The following is a 25840-nucleotide window of genomic DNA, read 5'->3' as shown; positions in this document are numbered from 1 at the left end:
CCATACCTTTTCAGAAACTTTTGCCCATATGAGTAATCAGGAAAGCAAACGTCAAAGAGTGTGTGATTTGCTGAATGCACTCGTCACACCAAAGGAGATTTCAAAAATAGTTGGAGTGTCCATAAAGACTGTTTATAATGGAAAGAAGAGAATGACTATGAGCAAAACTATTACCAGAAAGTCTGGAAGATACTATTAAAGAAGAATGGGAGAAGTTGTCACCCGAATATTTGAGGAACACTTGCGCAAGTTTCAGGAAGTGTGTGAAGGCAGTTATTGAGAAAGAAGGAGGACACAAAGAATAAAAACATTTTCTATTATGTCAATTTTCTTGTGGCAAATAAATTCTCATGACTTTCAATAAACTAATTGGTCATACACTGTCTTTCAATCCCTGCCTCAAAATATTGTAAATTTTGCTTCCCCACCCTGTAGGCCATCACTACTCATTGTGAAGGCCCAGTGCAGATTAGATGAACCCTGGCAACACATAGAGATTGAAATCTGATTGGACAAAATATCTTACATCCACGTACACGTACTGGAAGCAGTGCAGCCAAGAGAAGTACAAAGAAATGAAGAGAACAGTGTATTGGGAATGAATTAATACAATTTCATGGACCAATGTTAGAATTTAGGTTGTAAATGTAGGTCCGTGTTTCTGATGATGTTTAAACAAAGTAGAGAAGGCCTTGCTGGCCCTGATGGCCCATTTTACAACCCAAAAGGTGAAACATATTTACAAAGGACACCGGGCGTCAAGGAGTATAATTTGAAAGAACATGTTTTATTGTATTGCATTTATTACCTCCGCCAAGGAGGTTATGTTTTTGCCAGGGTTTGTTTGTTTGTTTGTCTGTCCGTTAGTGTGCAACATAGCTCAAAAAGTTATGGACAGATTTGGATGAAATTTTCAGGGTTTGTTGGAAATGGGATAAGGAAGAAATGATTAATTTTGGTGGTGATCGGGGGTGGGGGGGCCCACGGGGGGGCCCACTGATCAGCCTTGGCGGAGGTCTGCGCTGTCCGAGTGCTTCTAGTTTTTGTTCTTCGTCGATTCTCTTCTGTTGAAAATCAGCTGATTTTAATTAAGCAGAATCAAAACCCCTTTTAAACCCCGTGCCCAAAGTAACAAAGGAAAAGACCAGAGTGGACCGGCAAAATAAACATAAGGATGGTGCGCTGGACAGGGCAAACCCCATACAGGGCCGAAGGAGCTGCCAGCGCACCGCCACCTTATCAAAAAAACAACCACAAAATAAGTCCTAACGGAAGAAAATGCGAAAACAGGACGTCCGGATCCACCTGGCCAAACAAAAAGGATAAGCTAACAAAAGGCTAACAAAAGCCCTGCTGGCGTGACAACTTGCGTGGACTGGTGTGGAGTGGATGCGCGCCTTGACGTGCTGGAGGAGGAGGAGAAATCAGGAGGAGAGAGAGAGCAAGAGCCCAGCACCGGTCCAATTTATAGGCTTTGCCGGCGGGAAAACCAATTGGCCACCTATTTAAAAAAAACACTAAATACACAATATTTTACAAAAATGTTACCAAGGCACAATAACAGAGAGCACAATAATCACCCAAAAGTGTAAAGTAAGAATTATAACCAAAAAACCCATAAAAGACAAAGGGGGAAAAATAAAGGTGCGTCAGAATATAACAGCCCACCACTGATGTTTTGACATATTATTTGTCCTTTCCTTATGGTCTTAATACAGGTGTCTTAAACCACTCAGGCCACCTACTATGTATTCATTTTGACACAAAGTAAGATGTAAATTGTTTTACTTGGTCATATTTTAACTACACATTTAGAAAAAAAAGAAACTAAGAGGTTTTTTTTCTCTTCGATTTGTATCTCAGAATACTCAGAAACTTTCATCATCCTGCTCTTCATTTTATTGACTTCTTCTGATTTATTTATTTTTTTCAACTTTTATGTGCATTTATGCTCTCTATTCAGCTGCTTTGTACAGTCCTCGTGCCTTGTTTATCTTTCTGTACCTCCCTCTCCTCCCAGTAGTTAACTGTCACCTGCTGTTTTGCTGTTTTATGAAGCAGTACAGCACTTTTTACTGGCCGTTTTATTATTACCCATCAACACAGTGTAGTGTAAAAAAAATACTTCAGGAGCTGTCTTCTTTGTTGTTTTCAAGCATCACCTTTTCATATGAAGCGTGAGCTGATGCTCTGGGGGCTTGGATATTAACTGAGCAGGTAATGGTGCATTTCAGAGAGAAAACAAGAACACTTTATCCTTTATTTCAGAAAATATGCATGCAGAAATGGAATTAAAGGCTAAAAGAGATAGATGTGTAAAATAGAGGAGGAAGGTATATATCACTTAAATGAAGCTCAGTAATATAATCCAAAAAGCACATTGTCAGTCACTTTTCATAAATATGTATAAATATTTCTTGTGAACTGGAGAATTCTGACATATCTGCAGTTCTGCAGCCCTGTTAATCTGGCTTTTCCCAGACTTTATCACACCTGCTTTTGATATCAAACCACAAGCAAAGACAGCACATGCACAAAGTCAGCACAAAACAAACCAGCAATATCTTTTTATTTGACTTAACACACCAAACAGCCACCGTCCCCCAACATGTGTCCATAAATCCCTTCTGGCTTTTTGCCGCTGTGAGGTCCGCACAGAATTCATTCACAGTGTCTGGGTTATCCGGCCTCGGCGTTTTCTCCAATTTCACGGGGGGCTTGTGTTTCATGATAACGAGTCAGAGTCACTTTGTCAAGGCCACCTGAAGGCGCCGAGGCATTGTTGTGTTGCTCGGTTGCTTGCACGTCAGCATTGTTTAAGTCTGTGATGCAGAGAAGCAGCTTTTCATACACTGATTGAACGGGTCAGCGGGGAGTATTTTTAGGATCTGACTTTATTTTTTTTAGCAGTATTGTCACACAATTGAAGTAGACTCCTTTTTTTCTGTGATTTTGTCACAGCATAAATGAGACCTTCATCTTGAACATTTGTTATATATATATATATATATATATATATATATATATATATATATATATACACATACAGGGTGGGGAAGCAAAATTTACAATGAACATTTAGTTGTTTTTTCTCAGCAGGCACGACGTCAGTTGTTTTGAAACCAAACATATATTGATGTCATAATCATACCTAACACTATTATCCATAACTTTTCAGAAACTTTTGCCCATATGAGTAATCAGGAAAGCAAACGTCAAAGAGTGTGTGATTTGCTGAATGCACTCGTCACACCAAAGGAGATTTCAAAAATACTTGGAGTGTCCATAAAGACTGTTTATAATGGAAAGAAGAGAATGACTATGAGCAAAACTATTACCAGAAAGTCTGGAAGATACTATTAAAGAAGAATGGAAGAAGTTGTCACCCGAATATTTGAGGAACACTTGCGCAAGTTTCAGGAAGCGTGTGAAGGCAGTTATTGAGAAAGAAGGAGGACACATAGAATAAAAACATTTTCTATTATGTCAATTTTCTTGTGGCAAATAAATTCTCATGACTTCCAATAAACTAATTGGTCATACACTGTCTTTCAATCCCTGCCTCAAAATATTGTAAATTTTGATTCCCCACCCTGTACACACACACACACACACACACACACACACACACATATATATATATATATATATATATATATATATATATATATATGTATATGTGTGTGTGTGTGTGTGTGTGTATCAGCACTTATGTTGGCCTAATCATCTTACTTAGTCCATCACTTATAGAAGTAATGTACTAATGTTCTAAAATACATGTTCCTTTCACGACATGTTTTTCTTGTATTTCTAATATATACTACTTGGATTTTTTGTTTTGTTTTGTTTTGTTTTTTTTTTTTTGTGGCACATACGGGCAAATAAACAAACACGATAACTTCATTGACCTTAATTTTCTACATAACAGTAAAACATTTTGAAAAATTTCATAAAAGTGATGAAGTCTTGTTAGGTCCTCCAATAACACATTAAAAGACTGCAGTCATTTAAAGTTTGAATTTCAGAGTATTTCTGTGAGTGACCTATAAAGGGTTAAAAACTCATCATCCCACTCATTTTATTGACTTCTTCTTCTTTTTTTTTTTTTTTTACTTTTATGTGCATTTACATATGTGCAGCATTGTCACTCTCACAATTGAAGTAGACTTCTTTTTTGTTCTGGAGAGCTTCTCATCATACTCACTTGTCATTGAGTTTCTATTCATAGATTTGAGATCTTCTGTTTCATATGCAGCAGGAATCATTCAGAATGTTTTTCATGAGTGTTTTGTGACTGAATGTTACAGAGGAAATGGAGATTCAGAAGCTGAGCAAGAGAGAGAAATGAAAACTGCGGTTCAGTGATAAAAGGATTGCCTTCATTGTGGTGTTGGATGTTTGCCATCTTCAGTCAGGTAAAGGGCAGACGCAGGATGTGAATGGGAGGCACAGGTGCAATAAAGGAGTATCACTAATTGAGTGAAGTACAGAAGCCCAGGAGGGACAGTCCAGGTGCACGAATACTAGTCTGGGTTAGCCGAGGTCCACAATAAATGACGAGAATCCTTCCCTTCCCTGTTCTCCCGTAATTGCAGTTAGCCTAATCTGTCCCCCAGCTTCCTGTCAGAAAAAAAAAAACAAAAAAAAAAAAAAACATGTGGAGCATGGAGAGTCATCTGGCGTTCTAACAGAGATGTTGGCTCAGCTTCTGCTGGTCTGTGTGATGAGGAACAAATGAAAACTGAATTACCAGGCTGGGAGATTAATGGAGAAAAATGAAAAAGGATGGATTGGACTGTATGGAGACGCAGTGTTACAGGTGTCTGGAGAGCAAAGACGGATGCCAGGCTTCAGATTTTGGCAGCTGGAGGTGTCTCGTCTTCCAGCAAATGATGGGTCTGTGTCATAATAATAAAAAAGGGCTGCTGAAAAGTAGTGTGATATTAATTGTGGCAGGCCTTCCCTCCTCCTTCATTGCCAAACAGCGATAGCAAGGAAAATTCATCCCTTTAAAGTTTGCATTCCTGTCATTTTCACCTGAATAAATATCTGCTTAAGACAGGAAAGTGAGCCACAGTTGTGAGTTTTTCTCAGCTGCTCAGTGAGAGGCATTGTGAAGCTTCAGAGTATTAGGTGCTGTGTATCATGAAAACACAATCCATTCTCACAAAAGTCACATCCGTATGTAACTGAATTAGTAATCCAATTATGTTTTGCTATAAACATAAGGCAGCCTTCATAAAATTTTGCTAGAGATGTAATCAATGCTTTGTTTTTGTTGTTACATGATGTAATTTCTCATAGAAGAATCTACAGGGTGGGGAAGCAAAATTTACAATGAACATTTAGTTGTTTTTTCTCAGCAGGCACTACATCAATTGTTTTGAAACCAAACATATACTGATGTCATAATCATACCTAACACTATTATCCATACCTTTTCAGAAACTTTTGCCCATATGAGTAATCAGGAAAGCAAACGTCAAAGAGTGTGTGATTTGCTGAATGCACTCGTCACACCAAAGGAGATTTCAAAAATAGTTGGAGTGTCCATAAAGACTGTTTATAATGGAAAGAAGAGAATGACTATGAGCAAAACTATTACGAGAAAGTCTGGAAGATACTATTAAAGAAGAATGGGAGAAGTTGTCACCCGAATATTTGAGGAACACTTGCGCAAGTTTCAGGAAGCGTGTGAAGGCAGTTATTGAGAAAGAAGGAGGACACATAGAATAAAAACATTTTCTATTATGTACATTTTCTTGTGGCAAATAAATTCTCATGACTTTCAATAAACTAATTGGTCATACACTGTCTTTCAATCCCTGTCTCAAAATATTGTAAATTTTGCTTCCCCACCCTGTACTCTGTTTGCCTCAGTAGGTGGGAGGATGGTGGTTTTACAAAATCCAGGACTAGAGTTTGCACCCTGACTCCTGTAGGTAGGCAATAGAAGTGCTTTGGTTCTCATTAGGGAAAGCTAAAATATTAATAAATATGCTGAGTAATTTTTAATCACGTCTTTATGGCTTGTTTTTCTTGTATTAAACTGACTTGTAGTATCTTTTCTTATCCCGGTGCAAGAACTGTTTAATATGGTTTCACCACAACTACACTGAACAAAAATATAAACGCACCACTTTTGTTTTTGCTCCCATTTTTCATGAGCTGAACTCAAAGATCTAAAACTTTTTCTGTGTACACACAAGGTTTATTTCTCTTAAATATTGTTCACAAATCTGTCTAAATTTGTGTTAGTGAACACTTCTTCTTTGCTGAGATAATCCATCCACCTCACAGGTGTGGCATATCAAGATGCTGATTAGACAGCATGATTTTTGCACAGGTGTGCCTTAGGCTGGCCACAATAAAAGGCCACTCCAAAATGTGCAGTTTTATCACACAGCACAATACCACAGATGTCACAAGTTTTGACTGTGCGAGGAAAATGGTGGTCACACCAAATACTGACTGTTTTCTGACCCCCCCGGACCACCCAATACAATAAAACTGCACATTTTAGAGTGGCCTTTTATTGTGGCCAGCCTAAGTCACACCTGTGCAATAATCCTGCTGTCTAATCAGCATCTTGATATGCCACACCTGTGAGGTGGATGGATTATCTCAGCAAAGGACAAAGGAGAAGTGCTCACTAACACAGATTTAGACAAATTTATGAACAATATTTGAGAGAAATAGGCCTTTTGTGTACATAGAAAAAGTTTTAGATCTTTGAGTTCAGCTCATGAAAAAAGGGAGCAAAAACAAAAGTGGTGCGTTTATATTTTTGTTCAGTGTAGTAGATACTGTATTTTACATTGAGTTGGAGTTAAAAAGGAAATACTTGAATGTTCACGATCAGCATATTTGCTATTTGGAAGTGACGGTTCAGTGTGCAATGACTCCTCCCACCTCCCAAAGAACACAGACCAGCACAGTCCCAGCCGGCAGCTCACAGCCGGGCATAGCCCCTTGGACCTTGGATCCAGTTCCGAGTAAGGCTCTCCGTCAGCTCATTACATGTCTATATGTATCACTGTCTATCTCTCTCTCTCTCTCTCTCTTATGTCACACAGTACGCAAAGGGCGAACGGATGTACAGCTGCAGGCGCCACACTGTTGCGTGTCTGTCTGCATGCAGATTTTTCCCCCAAAACGCACATTTAAACACAGAATTAACAGTAAGAACGCAATGGCACTTTTGCATTTTCAGTTTAGATCATTACCATCTAAACATAGCCTCAGTCAAGTCACCACCAGATGACTGGCTGTACAAGACTGATTTTGGTAAGTAGTAAGTTAGTTAGTAGATAGATAGATAGATAGATAGATAGATAGATAGATAGATAGATAGATAGATAGATAGATAGATAGATAGATAGATAGATAGATAGATAGATAGATAGATAGATAGATAGATAGATAGATAGATAGATAGATAGGCCTGTAACAGTACACAAAATTTTCGGTGTGGTACGTTTTTGGTTTTGAAAGCCTAGGTTTGTTTTTTTGGGGTTTTTTTGGTTCGGTATGGGAAGAAAGAAAACCCCTCAAAATGTCTTTAATACATTTATGAATTTTTGAAAAATTTTCCCCCAATTTTTGGACACAACTGAATATAGACAAACAGGAATATAATTCTGCTGCTATAAATCAAATAGAAAATAAAATAAATAAAATATTACAAAATGTATTTTAAACACTAGTATCGCACTTTTCCCTGAAAGGTAGTTTTGAACAAACAACAAAAATAAAATCACAGTTTTGTCAGTTTATATTCTGCATTAAGATAATAAAAAAATTCCACATGAAGTGCAACATTAACAGGAGGGCAAACTAATATTCTCTTTGAACAAACTGAAGAGCAACACTGACAAAATTAACCAAATAATTTATTTTAGGACAGCGAACAAACTGTTTAGGGCACTTTGTGTACATGTGTGTGTATGTTTGTGTGTGTGTGTGTGCGCAGGAATTTGTCAAAAACACAGAGGGTTCGTCTTATCTTCTCTTTCCTCCTTGTTGTCTTTCACCTGGACCTGATGTGATTCCCAAACAGGACTGTAATGATGATGGAGGGTCTTCAGTCTCTTCCTTCCAGATTGACATCATATTTGTTGTTTTTTTTTAACTTTATGGCAGCTGCTTTTTCATATTTCGGGTCAATGTGCGTTTCTTCAGTATGACCGTGTGGAACTGCAGATATAAAGTTCTGCATCGAACAACATCTTTCATTCCTTTTTCTTTTTCTCAACATCAACATACTGTGCCGTTTCAGTACAGGTGTGTACTGAACTGAACAGCTGCGTACCTAAACGGTTTGGTATATATATATATATATATATATATATATATATATATATATATATATATATATATATATATATAGTAAAATTATAATAACAGAATTATACTGACTTAAAAGCACCTTATTATTATAACAGAATGGACAAAATGAACACCCCCCCCTCCCCCGGGCCACACCACACCATAACCAAGCAAATTCCTCCCAACCCCCCCCCCCCCCCCCACACACACACACACACACACACAAACACACACACACACACACACACACACAGGATGCAAGACATAATATATGAACAAACTGATGATGCTTAGAGTCTGGTTTTGACCAACTCTATATATAAAGTGTCATGAGATAATTTTTTTGTTGTGATCTGGCGCTATATAAATAAAATTTGACTGATTGAGTGATTTGATTGGTTTTCCCTTTTAAGTCGCTTTGGAATAAAGCGTCTGCCAAATGTATAAACATAAACATAATATAACAAATTCATCTAAGACTTATGCTTGTGGCCGTGTCCACCTCTACTTGAAAATGCAACAATTTATTTTGTATTTTCATGCACTTATACACTAATGATTATACATACTGCACCTTTGATAGTAGTTAACTATTTTATCAGAATGTAACATAATGTGGATAGTTGCACTTTACATCATAAGGCGTATGATCTAAATCTGTCTGCATTCATTCATTACAGTTAGAAATGGATGTTTGCTATGATGATAAGTTTGATGACTCGAACAAAGTAGGAGAAGATCTGGAGTTTGCACTGTGGGGAAGGCTTCTCCAGGGGTCTGCAAAAAAGGCTCCCCTTAAGAGTAGACAGTTGATTGGGCATTGTGTCTTGATCTTTTGAAGGTTATGACGAACGCAAAGCTGATGTGCTTTTGATGACCAGTGACCCATCGCCTTAATTGGATGGTCTGGGTTGTTGCTCTGATGCAGAAGGAATGGGAGAAGTCCGCAGAAATTCCAGACATAGCAAAGACCTGGTGAAAATGGCACAAACCAGATTCTTGCGGTGACTTGTGGCTGGATTCTGCGATGAACAGAGATTTGATTAGGGATGCATGTTGCAATTTCCAGTTAGTATTGACTTAATGTCTTATATCATCTATCCATCCATCATCTGTCCATCCATCCATCCATCATCTGATCGACATGTTCAGGCTGTACATTTTCCAAAACATAGTCATCGTTGAGCATCATCAGTTTGTTCATTGGATCATGTTGGTCCTTCAACGTTAGATCATGAGTACTAAGTTCTCAGAGAGTTTTTTTCTCCATTGCTGCTTCTAAAAGTTAAACTCTTTTCAAGTCACAACTCTGGGACTGCAGCAGGAAAAAAAAAAACACTGCACTGAGAGCGTGTTTGTGCCAAAGATGCTGAGCACCGTAAACGCCTAACTACATAGGATTTGTCTGGAATATAGGCACTGCAAGCACAAAAACGGCTGCATGGACAGAGACCCTGATAGTACACCAGGTTAGAGAGGTACAGTTAGTCAAACTTTGACTGAATCCATATTGAAATTGATTTGTAAATTGAGTCAATTTAACAGTTTGTGAATCAGAACTGAATCAATTTAGCAAATCACTGATCATACCCAGCTCTAGTTAGACATGCCTGTGATTTGTATTAGGCAGGGTTCATAGATTAAAGCTAAAAATCACTGTCCTGAACCTGCTTGGACTGCATGATTTCCCTGCAGGTTTTATTAATGGGTGATTCCTCTGATGATGACATGTCGACCTTTTAATGTATTGAGGCACTTTCCACTTTGTCTTTCTTAGTATTAATGCAGAACTGAAGTTTAATGCCAAAGAGACATTATTTGGTTCAGCTTTATTGACCCTCTGCCTATTTATTTATTTATTTATTTATTTATTTTTGCTCGATCCAGATTCACCCAAATTGACCTTCCATGGTTGCAGTTTCTTTCATTCCCAAAGCATGTTTTAAAATGTCAACATCAACATAGAAGCCATTTTTTTAGGAGTATAAGATGAAAACCAACAACTACAAATGCTGACATTTATTCTAAATTTGCATTCAAATACACATCACAAACTTGTTACCAACTATCCCAGCCTGTCACTCATGACTCAAGACTCATGACTGAGAATGAGTGAATGCTTCCAGAAGCTTTTTGGCAGCAAGCGGTCCCCTCTGTGTGCTTTTGGATTATAGATCGGGTCTTTAATAATCAATGACAGTGTGGTTGTCGGAACAGATTAACCGCGTAATCTCCAGTGTACGCCTTTATAATGCTCTTTACACTGTTACTCTCAGATGCAATAAAAAGCCTCAGCTTAGCGCAGCTGGGGCTAATGTTTGTCATCAAATTGGTTTCCATCTAACAGCATTGTTGAGTTAATTTCAAAGCACAGCTCACTTTGAGGGTTTCATTTAAGGGACATTTTTAGAGGAACTCGACATTTTGATCAAACTGATAAAAATACACTCGACTGTTTTATCACCATGCATGTGCTGGTGGATGCAAACATAATAATCAACTCATTTAATGCCCCTGTGTCACCTCTGCAATGCAGCTCCCTCCCTCCATCTCTTCATAAGTTTCAGGAGGCAGGAGGTCACCATCTGCTATAGTCACGCCAGAGCAATGCCCCTCCACATTTACATTTATTCGTGTTTATTGAGGTGTGAGGAGCTGGCATGCTATTGCCATTATTGTCTCTCTCCCTGGCTGATTTCTCAGCTCCATCAGCTGATGGAGGTGAGCAGACGTAAGCCCCGAAGGAAGACGAGCCTTGCTCTGTGGGCAACAAGTGTAACGCAGTAATTATTAGAAACGGACAGCAATCGGGCCTGAACATAAATCTTTAGAGTGCATACCGTGTGACATCGCAGTTTATATTTAGTGAATTGGTGGGAAACGGGGCTTTGTGCTAAAAGCTCTTGGGGTGAAAGGGATTGGAGCTGGATTGGCAGCAAGGATTTAGAGAGCGAGGTTCAGAGGAGGAATATATTTAGGGAAAGACACAAAGCACTCTGGGAGAAAAAGAAAGTTTGCCTCAGCTTCACCTTTTTTGTTTAATCAGAAGGACTATTTGGAATATAAAGTCTGACTAAAACTAGAGCTGTTACAAAACATGAAACTTTACAATGATTTGCCATACAAGTATTTAAAATGAACTATTTTATTACCTTTCAGCTCCTTTTATTCCACTAGTAGGATATAAATGCTCTACTAGTGTATTTATTAGTATTAAAATGTGCGGTTTCTGTTTTATAAGTTTATCAGCTGCCACTCTGATCTAATGAGTTCACATTGACAATGTGATGATGACATTTACAAGTAAATTAGATAAACGCACATGAACAAAACATCATTAGCACCATCATCTGTGCTTCTATGGGTGGAAACAATGAAGGATAAGCTAATGATCATGCTGTTACAGAAATGGTGTTTATATGTAGAGTAAAAAAAAAAAAAGGAGAATGAGCATCTGGGTGGGACTGAAGAAAACAGGCTGCATTGTGATAACAATTTTGAGAAGACTGTTGAGGTTAGTAGATTTTAACCACTGATCAATATGTCTTTTCATGCTAGATTCCTATTGGTAGTTATATAGATGCAGGTTGTAGAAGCAATCCCATTGTAAGATGGTTGATCTCAATTTCTGACACCGTTCCTGGCTGTCAATTGTAGCAAGACTGTCAGAAAATCTCACTAATCATCAACATACATTGATCATATCTGATGAGGCATTATCTTGTCATCAGCAATACTATTTCCTATACTGGCAACTTTTTAACACTACAAACTATACTTGCATCTGTGTAATAATACCACTGCCTGGACTGTATTGCAGTATGACATATTTATGTTGGCGCCCTTTCCAGAATTTGCATACTGTAATATTTACTTAGAAATAGTGTGCAGTTCCTACACTATTACAGTCTACTCTCGTTATACCGCCAACTTCCGTTCACGGCCAAATTGGCGGTATAGCGAAAATGGCGTTACAATGGGTTGCGTCCATAATGTGCATGTCTTTACTATATGATGTCTATGCTGCCTCCGTTAACCCGTTCTAATTGCGTTTCTAAATAAATCTGGATTCTGTTATGTTGTAAGGGATCATTTAAAGTGGGGAAACATTTTAAGCATTATTATACCGTGTCGGGAAATGACACCCCATCATCTTGAGGCTTTGGCTTAATCCCACGTCCTCTTCCCGACATCCTGACCTACTGAGTGTTCTGCGATAAATGAACGGTGGCCGTTCCGTAGACCTACTCGTAGCTTGTCGTGATCAGCGTCTGGCGCGTTTGTTTCAGTGCATTGTTAAAATTTATGTGTACTCGATGGCAATCACGCTGGCGGTATAACGGTCGGGAAATCAATGGTATAAGTGTTGTTTGTGCATGGAACTGGGCTGGCGGATGGCGATAGGCGGAAATGGCGGTAGCTAATGGAATAATGCATTGGGGATTTTTGTGCAATGGTTTTGGTCGGCGGTGAGCGAAAATGGCGGTATAACGGCGGGCGGTTTAACAAGAGTAGACTGTAGTTTTATATGATGGTTTCAGACATACTAGTCTACTGAATAAGATGTTAGTATGGGATTTCAACAGGGTAATGGTCTGTGTGTGGACATTTCTTACTGTACAACATAGAGAAATGTTTTAACTGATCAACAATATTGCTGTTTTGTCATTGTCAGTGTGAAATGGCCCAAAATCACACATTGTATACCTGGTCTAAGTCAGTACTGTGGTACCGTGACTGAGCTCGTAACTCAATTTGCTCATATATCAAATCACTTTTCCCCGTTGAAATTAATTGAAATGCCATTAATTTGTTCCAGCCTCCAAAGAACTTATAGATAACTTATACCACTGAAAGCTCAGTGTGTTGTCTGTGTCGTAGCCAATAAAAAGAAAAAATGTCGTGTCACACTCTGTAAAAACCCTCTGAAAAGCAGATTAGATAACAAATAAAGAACAATCACAGTCTGAGTCTAAGAGCACCCAGGCCTAGATGTGTATAACATGAAAATTACCGATTTCTGTTTGACTTCTGGGCTTTGAAAACAGAAATGACACACAGCCCATCTGGCATAAATATCCATTTTACTCAAAATATAACTGATAATGAGATGTATTAATAGAACTCAAATGCACTCTTAGAACAAGCCAAGCCACACATTATACAGTTTTTACACATCAATGGGTGAAATTCGGGATGTTAATTTTAACCCGCCCACTATGCTAATTTTAAAGCGTGTCAGGAAGTGTGAACAGAAGTCATATAACACAATGTTAGCTTTCTTTGTCAGTATGCATTGTGTTAAAGAGCATAATTAAAGTGCATTGTGAGGTAAAAGGGGTTCAACAAGATGTCATGAAATCTCCAATGATAAAAATGATGCAAATTACAGGCATTTCATTGTTTTTTTTTGTTTTGTTTTTTTAATACAGGTGAATAAAGATAATTATCATAATTATGCAGCTCAGGTTATTGTCATTATGTTGTAACTGTTGCTGCTCAAAATGAAAATACCATTGCCAGATCCATAGGATTTCACTTCTGTCTTTACATATTTTGTCAGCCTCATAGAATAATTATCCAAGTCATACACTATACAGCCGTGTGATGACCTGAGAAAAAAAAAACAAAAACTGCTGTTAAGACTGCAAATTGAGGAAAAGTCTGCTCTGAGTTGTAATAACAAACTGCAGCTGGAAGAAAATTTCTACAATCCAAAAGTGATAATGTGCAAAATGAAGAAAGCTGAAAAAACATCTTTGCAAAAACAAACAAACAAACAAAAAAAATTAATTGTATTGGAACATGTTGAATTCAGGTGTTTCTTTTCTAACAGGGGTTAGGGCTACAAAATAAAAATGACAAATGTCATAATATAGTTTTATTATTTTTTATCGTTTTATTTATATAATTTTCTACCACAACTAACCATGTACTTTCTTCACATCTCACTTAGGAAGAAAAATCTCCCATGAAACTTTAAGAAGATATTGATGTTTATAAACTATATAGACAAAAATATTAGAACACCTCATGGCAACAGCTGTACTGTTCAAGCTGATTTGTGATATAAACATCAATATCATTAATCAGTATGATATTTATATCAATATAAAACTATATTATGACATTTATCATTATTGCCCATATAGTGTATGAATTAAGCAGTTATGCTATAAGGCTAACAAGTTGCTTTTCTTGCCTTTGACTGAACATGCTGCACCATTCTAGTGTACTCACTTATAGTAAATAAACTTTTTGCACAGATTGGATGACAGGTAGAGCTGCACAATATTTACTGCAAATTTGAGCATCGTGATGTACGTCTGCACAATAGTCACATTGCAGGTCCTGCAATGTAGGAGGCAAATGAACTCAACGTGTTCTCATTTAATTTCAAGGGTACCTGACACACACTGCGCACAGCGATCCACCAATCACAATCTTTCTTAAGCAGTTTGGAGTGAGTCGCTGGTAATAAAATTGAAAAATGAGCAACAAACAAGAGAAAACCACTCTAAATGAAGACTTGGTACCAAAAAGAAAAGCAACATCAGTCATCTGGAATTATTTCAGCTACAAGAAGGATGATATTGAATTACATGTTCTGTGTCGATAGTGCCTTGCAATTGTTGCCACAATGAGAGGTAACACAACTAATTTGTTTGACCATTTACATTGGTAGCACACAGTTATTATTACACTGGGTTATAAAAAAATGTTTTTTGTAAGTTGTCTAGGTTTTTTCAACTGAATTAGGACCATTTTTCACCGCTAAATCCAAAAATGACATCTGTTTTTCTCAATCAGGTCAGGTTTTTTTGCTAATTTGATTTTGAAAAATTTGATCTTCTTACAAAATTTATTACATTTTTGTGACTTTATCAGTTGATTTTTTACATAGTTCTCACCCAAAATAGGTTTTAAGAGAAAAAAAATCATTTTCTAACAGGATTCCTGTTAGGTACAATGGTGTATTCACCGCAGATGTAGCAGAATACGTCAGGCTTATTTTTGCAAGATCTTCTAGTCGAAGCCATTTCCTTCACCTGTAATATTAAAAAAAAACATTAATCATAAATTGGCAAAAGTAAAATCTTCAGAACTCATTTATTGCAAGAAATATGAAAGACTTTTGTATCATATGATGTGAAAATGCCCATAAATGTAAGCAAAAATGTTAAAAAGCCAATATGTAGCATAGTTCAGAAAGTTGACCTGATTGAGCAAAATTAATGTGATTTTTGGATTCAGCACACCAAAATTATCCTAAATCAGCTCAAAAAACTTAAACAATAAATTTGTTGTTGACCAGTGTTATCCTAAGTATTTTTTCCTATCGCAATATATATCGCAGGGTTAAAAAAAAACAACGCAATGTCAGTTTTTTCCAATACGTGCCGTCCTAATGACAGGTGTAACTTACATCCCCCACAAACAATGCAGAACAGTCGAGGGTAATAAAACTGTTAAAACTTGGTACAGAAAAACCCAGCATCATATCTGTAGCCTGAGGTCTAAAAGCCAAAATAGACTGGAGTGGATTTATTAAGTCTCAGCCATTATCAAATTAAATTTGCTTGTTGCAGCTCTAAATCAGTGTATGCTGTGAAGTCTCATCATTCCATTAGTTTCAGCTACGGATAATGTTGGGTTTCTTGTCGGTCTGAACACTGTGTTTCAGGTTAACTGGCCACACAGGCTGCGACTCAGGAGAGCAGCTTGTTTATTTTTTCACCGTTGCATTAAAGCAGTGGCACTCAAAATCCCGTTGTGTCACAGGGCCTTTTGCATAACTCTCTCTTTGTTGTAAATCCTCCCCTCTGCAGCAGTAAGATAGGAAATTATTGATTTAAACTAATCTCGGATTTTGCAGCACAGATATTACTTTGTGTCACTCACATCCCTTGAATTGAGGTTTTGTTTTTTGCTGCAGCTGACATCCTATACTCCTAAGCCTCTTAAATTTAGCACTCTTAACCATTACAGCTGAATATATCATGTAAGTATCGGTCCGGGTACTGGACTTCAATACTTGTACGGCACCAGCTGAATTACTTGCATGTTGTAAATGGAAATCTCATTAGTTTTTTCTCAATCTAACCTTTACTAAGTGAATTATAATCATTATAATATCCTTTTTTCAGTGAATATTAGGTATTTTTCCTTTATTAAATTTATTGATCGTGTAGATGCTCTTTTAAAGCTCAGAGTAAATTCAGAGGTTATTATAACAGAACAGAGAACACTGAGGATAAGATGAAAATTCAGCAAAATGTATTATTAACTGAACATGAAAACAAGTGTGTCCATTTGTCAAACCCCATGGGTTTTACTGGTGAATAAATGTTGTAGAAGGTGATGGTGTTTCCATGTTCACTACAGAGCCTCTGAACGTCCAAATGTGTCTTATCTGATGACCATGAAAAGCTGAGAAGCTGCATTTTACCTGAAGTATTCACATGGATGGATAGGATTAGTGGATCAACAGTTATTAAACATTTTCCATCATTAACCACTGTTTTATTACTAACTGTGGAAATTGTTTTCACCGCTGTAAAGGTTCCGGTCTAAGGTTGTAGACTGTCTGTATGTCTGCAGACTCTCACATTATTTTGATTTTATTTATTTAATCTCTCCTTGGGTTACTTCATTTTATCTTTGCAGATACATGTGTAAAACCCAAGAAATTATCTGTACTCTCAGAACATCCAACACATGGTGATCCCCAAGGTCAGAGAAGAGTTTGGTAAAACAGCTTTTCAATAATCTGCCCATTCTTCATTCACAGAAGAACCTGAAATTGTCAAAACTTGACCGCTTGGGAGAATATAATGCTTCCCTGACACTAACACAGATATTTTGCTAATGTGGAAACACTGTCACCTACTATAGCATTGATTCCTCTTGAGCATTCAACAATTTCTGTAAAGCCCTGTGAGGCAACTTTGTTGTGATATTGGGCTGTATAAATAAAATTGAATTGAACTGAATTCTTTAATAAAACCCATGTAATTTGCCATTTGTCTTGCTTATTTTTATATTCAGTTTATTATATATTTTGCTTAAAAGGTACATTTTTTTTCTCAGTTTTTCCTGTTTTGATGTAATAACCTTTAATTTAACTCTGAGCTTTTATAAACATCTGTTAATATGGAGAAACACCTACTTTTCACTAAAAAAAATGCAAAATGTAAAGAATAATATTATAATAAATGGTTATAAACCGGTGAAGAGAGTTTAAATGTAGAGAAAAATCCATTTGGGCATCACCACAAAAGTAGTTCTAAGTCTTTAAGGGTTAAATTGCAAAGTTTACTGCAGGTCTGAACTCCAGTGTGCAGTATGTCTGATTTCCACACATTCCATTATAAAAAAAAAGAAAAGAATAAATCATAGTCTTGGTAATTAATAGAAACAGTGCAGCTGTAGATACAGGGAAATGTCACAACTGTTTACTGAATCTAGATAATATCAAAATATTGTAGCAATGTTAGTCCAAAGTAATGCAAAAATGCAGTTTCCACAACAACAAGCCTTTACACAGATAAAACCTCCAGGGAAAAGTAGAGGAATACAATTTGGTTGGTTGGGGGGGGGGGGGGGGGTGCTTTGGTAGCCTATGGTCAATGGTCATCTTATTTCACAAGCATTTACATTATATTGCCCTCACATTGCCCACAACTTATGTAATGACATTTTATTTGGGGGGGTTAATGTGCAGGCTGTGTGATCAAATAGTTATCTAAGAAACGAGGATGTTAATACTTTTCAATTTATTATCTTATTAATTTTATCATGCAACTATAAAAAAGTTATTTATTTTCACATTACAAAGCTGCATGAAGATGATAAAATGCATTACAGCAGATACACTGAACAGTAATCTATACCTCATACAGTTTAACTTCAGATTGTGAGAACACAGTGTATGGGCAAAACAAAATGTAAAAATGAAGTAAAATTAGTGTGGGTAAAATGGTTATGCATTGACACCTACAGGGATGTGAACCCCATTCTCTTGCATTGCAATCAGTAGCATTACCTCCTGAGCTACCCAAACATTGAAATAACTGGTAGTAATATCACAAAATGAGCTATCTGCTGATATACAGTCACCGAAAAAATAATAAGACCATCAAAAGTCATCAAAAACAATGGTTATGCAATCAAGTACTGACTCCTGTGTGTATCATGTGACTAAAACAGACAGAAAAGAAAACATACAGGGTGGGGAAGCAAAATTTACAATGAACATTTAGTTGTTTTTTCTCAGCAGGCACTACGTCAATTGTTTTGAAACCAAACATATATTGATGTCATAATCATACCTAACACTATTATCCATACCTTTTCAGAAACTTTTGCCCATACGAGTAATCAGGAAAGCAAACGTCAAAGAGTGTGTGATTTGCTGAATGCACTCGTCACACCAAAGGAGATTTCAAAAATAGTTGGAGTGTCCATAAAGACTGTTTAGAATGGAAAGAAGAGAATGACTATGAGCAAAACTATTACGAGAAAGTCTGGAAGATACTATTAAAGAAGAATGGGAGAAGTTGTCACCTGAATATTTGAGGAACACTTGCGCAAGTTTCAGGAAGCGTGTGAAGGCAGTTATTGAGAAAGAAGGAGGACACATAGAATAAAAACATTTTCTATTATGTCAATTTTCTTGTGGCAAATAAATTCTCATGACTTTCAATAAACTAATTGGTCATACACTGTCTTTCAATCCCTGCCTCAAAATATTGTAAATTTTGCTTCCCCACCCTGTAGAATGCCTAAAAGCACTGTTTTTGTCAGTACAATGCCATCACTATTGATATAAGAACTGAAGTGATTTCTGTTATTATCAAGAAAACATGGAAAATGGCTAGATATCAGCTCTGAAATTAAAGTCTTATGAGCTATTTTTGTTGTTATCATTATATTTGCCCAAACAAATGTGTCTTTAGTTGGACCAGGCATTAAAATGAACAAGAAATTGAAGAAAACAAGGGGTGGTCTAATTTCTTTTTTTTTTTTTTTGTTCGCGACCGTATGTATTAATACATAGTGGTGGTAGATTATTTTGTTTTGGTCATTTTCAAAGTAGCTCACAAGCCAAAAAAGTGTGGCCAACCCTGCTGTAGGCTCCAGAATTCTAGCAACCGTTTAGAATAGATGATGATTTAGATGAGCATTGCTGTTGATGTACTGAGATACTAGAATCATAGAATGCCTTATGACGTCTGATAATCCCAGGTAGCCGATTTGGGTGTGTCTTTGGGTCTTCTTGCGCTTATTCAACTTCATCATTTATTGTGTTTATCAGGAGATGAAATAGTAGAGGGTTGTGTCATGTTGAGGGAGTGGAAGCAGAGCACTGGTGGGGTTTGTTGTGGACCTGAGGAGGCAGAGGGGAGCACCGGTGCACTCCGACCCAGTTTAAGTCTTTATAGGGCACTCATTGAAATACTCTGAAATTCAAGATTTCAACCTTAGTGTGTGTTGGACATCATCATCTCCTTCCTCATCCGTGTGAGCAGTACTTGCTAAAAAGTAAACACATGCAATAAACTAGAAAAGCACTTGGAGAGCGCAGACCACCGCCAAGCGCAAAAATTCCCCACATAATCGGTGATACAAATCCTACATTTATTTTTTAAAAAGATCCGGATCAGTCTTTGCGATTTGATAGAACACTTATATAAATTGTGATAAAATCTGGAATCTGGATCAGATCCGGATCAGTCTTTGCCATTTGATAGAACACCCCATTGTAAATTGCATGAGATTTGCACAATTCCCCCATATTGTGATTTCCACCATAAATATTAGTCCCATATTTATTTGACCTATATTTTAAGATTCCTTGACCATGAAAACATACCATTAGCAACTGGATTCATAATTATATCCTTATTAGTTCAGTAGTTATTCACGAAAATCACATTTCTTGTAATGGCGGTTTTCTTTTGGATCTAGCTCCTTAAGTATTAAAGCTACATGAAATCCGGTGGCATATTCCCGATGCGGAACTGACTGAGCTACACGATGGCGCTTGTCAGAAATTTCTACCTTTAATATTAAAGGCACAGTAGGCCAAAAAGTAAGGGCACCCCCATTTTTTATATAAATTGAGATAAAATCCGCCTTCTGGATCAGATCCGGATCAGCCTTTGAAATGTGATAGAGGACCCCATTGTCAATTCCTGAGTGAAATTTCATGAGTTTTGGTCAATAATTAAGCGAGATATTGGGAAACGAAAATTTTGGCCCCATTTACCACAATGTTAACAAAAATTTCAAAGTGATCCAGAATCCAGGATTTCTTCCGGATCACCCCCAAAAGTTAATCATTTCTTCCTTATCCCATTTCCAACAAACCCTGAAAATTTCATCAAAATCTGACCATAACTTTTTGATTTATGTTGCACACTAACGGACAGACAAACAGACAAACAAACAAACAAACCCTGGCAAAAACATAACCTCCTTGGCGGAGGTAAACAACTGTTATAAGGTTTTTAAATCAATTATAGCTTCAAAATGTCTATAAAATCTCTCTGAATCACTGTATAGTGTTCTAAAAACCAACATGCTTCTAGACCTCAGTGACGTATGGGATGGGACCCATATTTAATGTTTGTGGAAATGATCAAAAATAGTCACTTGCCCGATAAAGTGGGTGTGAAATTATGGAATGGACCTTATAATGCATTTAGGTTATCCACTCCTTTGGCGAAGTTTAAAAAAAAAGTACTTTAAGTTTAAATTATTCAGAAATATTGAATTGAGATGGTAGATGTATTTTTGTTGTTGACTTTTTTTATTTCTTTATTTGTTATTATTATGGTGTAAATGCTCGATGCTGTACACATTTAAGTTGATGTAAGCAGTGTATTAGTTGAAAAGGATAGGCAAAAAAATAAACTTTTGCCTATAGCCTTTTCCTTTTTTGGTTTTTATGTTTATTACAATTGATGTACTGAGTACAATGACTGATGTAAAAACAAAAATAAATTTATTCATTCATTCATTCATTCATTCATTCATTCATTTATTCATTCATTAAAGGGTTAACCTATGATCTGAACCCTTTGGAGGGTATGCTTTTCCTCTGTAATAAAGAATACCTCAGTCTTCAGCACAACACCAACATATCCTCTCAAATGTAGAATTATAAAAGTGTCTGTCCAACTATAAAAAGACACACAATTAGGTTAAGATGTAAGATGTAACATGAGTCCAAAAAAATGTGTCACTCATACTGTACACGGGCAAGTGGAATTAAATCCATCGTTGGTAATTTAATGAAATTCCAGTGTCTCCTCCACACAACTCTGTCTCCAATTAGAAATGAAAAACTGTGAACACCAGTGATGGAAATTATTAAAAGACCAGTGGGGAGAATGTGGGGATCAAACAGCCTCTCCCTCACTTCCCTTTGAAAAGTGAATGTCAATGGAACTTTGTTAGCAAAGGTTAACATGGTCATTAGGATTCTGCCCGCAGCCCCTCTCATTTATTCCCAAAGTGGGGCCGTTCATTTATGGATTCGTTCCATTGTTAGGGTGACGAAAGTGGCAAGTTTTCCATCGTAAGAATGTCATTTGGAACGACCGCGTGTCTAATCAGAGCCACTTACCTCTTTGCGTCTTTGTCTTTGACTCACAGGTCAGGGATTAACAGTCGCAACGGGAGGATCACCTGCTGTCATTCAGAGCCGGAAGCTACTGTACACCATCTGTGGAAGTGGGAGACAGGGTAAGGCAGTTCAGATCATCTTTACCGTTCTGTCTCGCCAAGTAAGACATGCAAACAACAACACTTGTCTGCCTGATGCGCTTCCCAGCTCACGGAAATGCAACGGCGTTCTGTGGCGCCTACGTCTCTCCGACTGATTAATGGCTGGAGGTGGAGGACCCATGTTGTGGCTTTGATGAGGCAATTTGTAGAGTTCTGCAGGAAAACAATGGCAGTTCATTTTATTGCAATGCGTCTCCAGGGAGACATCAGCGCCACTGCTACTCCGTACAGCGCGGAGTTTACCCCAATAATAAATCAAAATATGGTGGTGCCAGGGAAGGGCGGCGTTACAGCTCACTCTTTAATGGCCTATGTGCTGTTTGTGGATCTATTTGGATGCAGAGTTTGAAGTCAATGTCTTATTGTATTCTGTTATGAATTCAAAGCCGGTGACTGTTATCACTGCTGCTTTTGATATGCTCCTCTGGGTGTAACAGGAAAACAGGAGCTGATCATTAAGCCAATGTGTCTTAAAAGCATCATATTTTCCAGATGAAAGAATCAACAGCGGCAGCGGCTGAGACTTATAATTACTGTGTTATAGGCATAATGCTGGATGGTCATCAATACCAGAAACCACAATTACGTGGATCCGAGCATCCATTACACTTCATGAGCCCTTTTATTGCTTTACGTTTTACTGATTTTTGGCTCATAGATGGCTCCCGGTGTGTGAATATCGCTGATACAGGCAGTCATCTCTCTGCACACCGACGTCTGTGGGACCAATGTGCATCAGTGGAAATAATGGAAAGCTTTTTTTTTTCCTCATTTTGTTTTTCTTTTCTTCTTTTCTATATGTCTCTTGCTTTTCGTTTGCCATGTGTTCAGTCATATTTAACCTATAAAGACCCAAAAATCCTCTGGCAACCAAAAGCATCCACTGATCTAACATGTTTAATAACTGTTGATCCACTAATCCTATCAATCCATACAAATAATTAGTATAAAATGCAGTTCGTCATCTTTTCATGATGACCCCTTTGGACATTCAGATGCTCTGTAGTGAACATAGATACACCGTCATCTTCTACAGCATTGATTCACTAGTAAAACCCATGAGCTTTGATAAATAACAGTGGATGGAGACACTTGTTTTATGTTTAGTTATCAATATCTTTACTGAAAAAGTTGTCTTCAGTTTTTTTCTATTTTGATATAATAATCTTTGAATTTACTGTACGTTTTCATGAACATCTAAATTACACATCGGAAATTAAACACAGGAAAATACATGACTCAGAATGAAAAATGCAAAATACAGACAATAATATTATGATAAATGGTGATAAATCCCTTATGGTTAAATCGAGAGAAAATTTCATTTGGGAGTTGACACAAAAGTAGCACTGGGTCTTTATGGTTTAAAGGCAATTGTTGTCACGAGATCAACATGATTAGTATCCCATAATGCACTGAGGTTTTAAAGCACATGTCTTTTGCACTGTAGAGTTGAAGTTCTAGCCCTTCCTTCCTTACGTCAGAAAAAAAGTGTATTTTTGATGCCCTTTGAATTGTGTCATTTACACATATGACGTTTGTCAGTTTACAAGTCAATTTTACAAGTGAAGAAAGGCAGCATATGTTGTAAAACTGTTGAACTATTAGACTATGTAAATAAAAAGACTACAGACCTGAAATCCTGAGTGTGAAGATGTCTCTGCAGCTTCAACATGACTTGAAATGTAACAATTTTCAACCTCACTCTCGACATTTTAGGAGAAATATACCAAAGCAGTGGTCGTTTTGGTGTTGGTCTTGGCCCTCTTAACCCAAAACTAGATTTTTTTGTTTTGTTTCGATCTTTACCACAAACGGTGACTTTCATGGCTTGTAAATTTATCGTCTAAATTGACAAAAATCATATGTGCAAACAGATGTATAATTCAAAGACATTTGAAAAATTATTTGTTTCTTACCATTGACTTCCATTCATAAGTTGTATTTTTGAACTGTTTACTTTTTGAATATTGATTTATTTCGCTACAGTCCTTTTTTTTTTACCCTTTTTTTTCTCCAGTTTTTCATGGATATCTAATTCCTTTCCATGCATTTACTTTTTTTTTTAACCCACACTGACACTACTTACTACTTACTACTCTTATTGTCAGTGTGTATTTATGCTGTTCTTCAGTTCACATCTGAAGGGGCTAAAGAGATAATGAGTATCATTAAAAGCTTTTTTCTCCTCGTTTAATGCTCTACTGATGACAAGGGGGTTGTAGAAGCTTGGAATACACTTAAAGACCCTGTGTGTTAGATTTAAGGTATTCTGATGTTTAATATTTTTTTTTGTCTTGTTGCATCTTTTGTCATTTTCATTTCTATTTTTTGATTGTTGCTCTTTTTCATCTTCTTGCATCTCTAATATTATTTTCATATTGTTGCATCTTTAATATTTTTGGGTTCTATGTGTCTCTTGTATTTTTTTTTTTTTTTTGCCTTCTTGCGTCCTTGGTTGCTCACAATATGGTGCAGCTTTTGTCTTTTTCATTTTGTTGCAACTTTGATAGTTTTATGTCTGTTTCTTATTTTTTTTTCCTTTTTATCTCTTCATTTTCATGTTATCACATCTTATATGTAATTTTAGTCGTGTTGCATCTTTAATATCATGTTTGTCTGATTGTATCATTTGTCACAAATGACTTGCATCCTTCGTTACACACGTGGTGCAACTTTTGTCCTTTTTTGTTGCATCTTTGAGGTTTTTTTTTTTTTTTTTTTTTTTTTTGTCTTTTGCATCTTGCTGTTTTCATCTTGTTTCATTTTTTATACTGTTTTTTTCTTGTTGCATCCAAGGTCTTTTTCATCTTATTTCATCTTTGATGTCATTTTGTCTTACATGTGTTGTTTTATGTTGTTTTTGTATTTTACAATTTTTTAGTCATTTTCATCTTGTTGCATCTTCATTTCTTTAACTCCCTCAGGACCAAATATCAGCTCTTAAACTCAAACACCTCTTTATCCAAGATGTCACCTAAACTCTGCACCCAAAAATTGTTCCTAATCATCCTTCCAGCCTTCATCTATGTCTTCCAAGTGAGCTTGCAGTGGTTGCAGTCCTTATTTTTCCCATGTCTGTGTCTGTTTACTGCACTTTTACTGTCACTGTCTTCATCATCATTATTTAGTTTGCTAATGAGAGCAGTCAGAGGAGCTGGCTTACCTCGGTAAACTAGACAGATTTTCTAAGCTGCTGATTCAGTGAAGGTGGGTAATGAATTAACTGCACCAGCGTAAGTGGTTACAGAGGAGCAAAGCTTTTTAGTCTTAAGGTGTGTGTGGATTTGGTTTGTTGCCTTGGGTAATTACAATGTTGAGACATGACTACAACATGGCATCTGTATCATGCATATTGACCGTGTTAAAAATGTTAATGAGAACTGAATTTTTCAGCCTGAGCTTGTTTTGATATAATCTTTTATCACACATTCACCGGAAATTACCACAAGTCAAAAGCCAATTATCATCTAATTATCTTTGCAATGTATTTTGTCGCTGCGGGTTCAGTAAAGTCATCCAGGTGTCACCAGAGCGCTTGCTGCTGCCGCTACATTTTTGCTGTGTAGTGCTGACTTGGCAACATCTCGTCGTATGTGTCAATTTTTCAAATGCATATTCAGCTGCTAATGTTAACAAATGTGATAGCGAGCGAGCATTAGGGTTTGTGCCAGGGCCATCATTACCGTGTTAGTGCAGGATATATGGGCAGCAACAC

General features: G+C 37.0%; 1 protein-coding gene across 4 annotated transcripts in view; it reads left to right on the top strand.

The window, feature by feature from the left end:
* LOC115435550 (beta-1,3-galactosyltransferase 1-like) overlaps window positions 1-25840 on the top strand; it is a 266798-nt gene that overhangs the window by 49742 nt on the left and 191216 nt on the right. For 3 of the 4 annotated variants that reach the window (XM_030158064.1, XM_030158038.1, XM_030158048.1), the window contains exon 2: window positions 21991-22080. The exons of the other annotated variant lie outside the window; for it this stretch is intronic. The gene's annotated coding sequence lies outside the window, so the exon portion shown is untranslated. The remainder of the gene's footprint in view (window positions 1-21990; window positions 22081-25840) is intronic. 4 annotated transcript variants of the gene reach the window in all.

This window comes from Sphaeramia orbicularis, chromosome 2, assembly GCF_902148855.1.
Source record: "Sphaeramia orbicularis chromosome 2, fSphaOr1.1, whole genome shotgun sequence".
Classification (NCBI taxonomy): domain Eukaryota; kingdom Metazoa; phylum Chordata; class Actinopteri; order Kurtiformes; family Apogonidae; genus Sphaeramia; species Sphaeramia orbicularis.
This window is presented reverse-complemented; position numbering and strand designations above follow the sequence as displayed.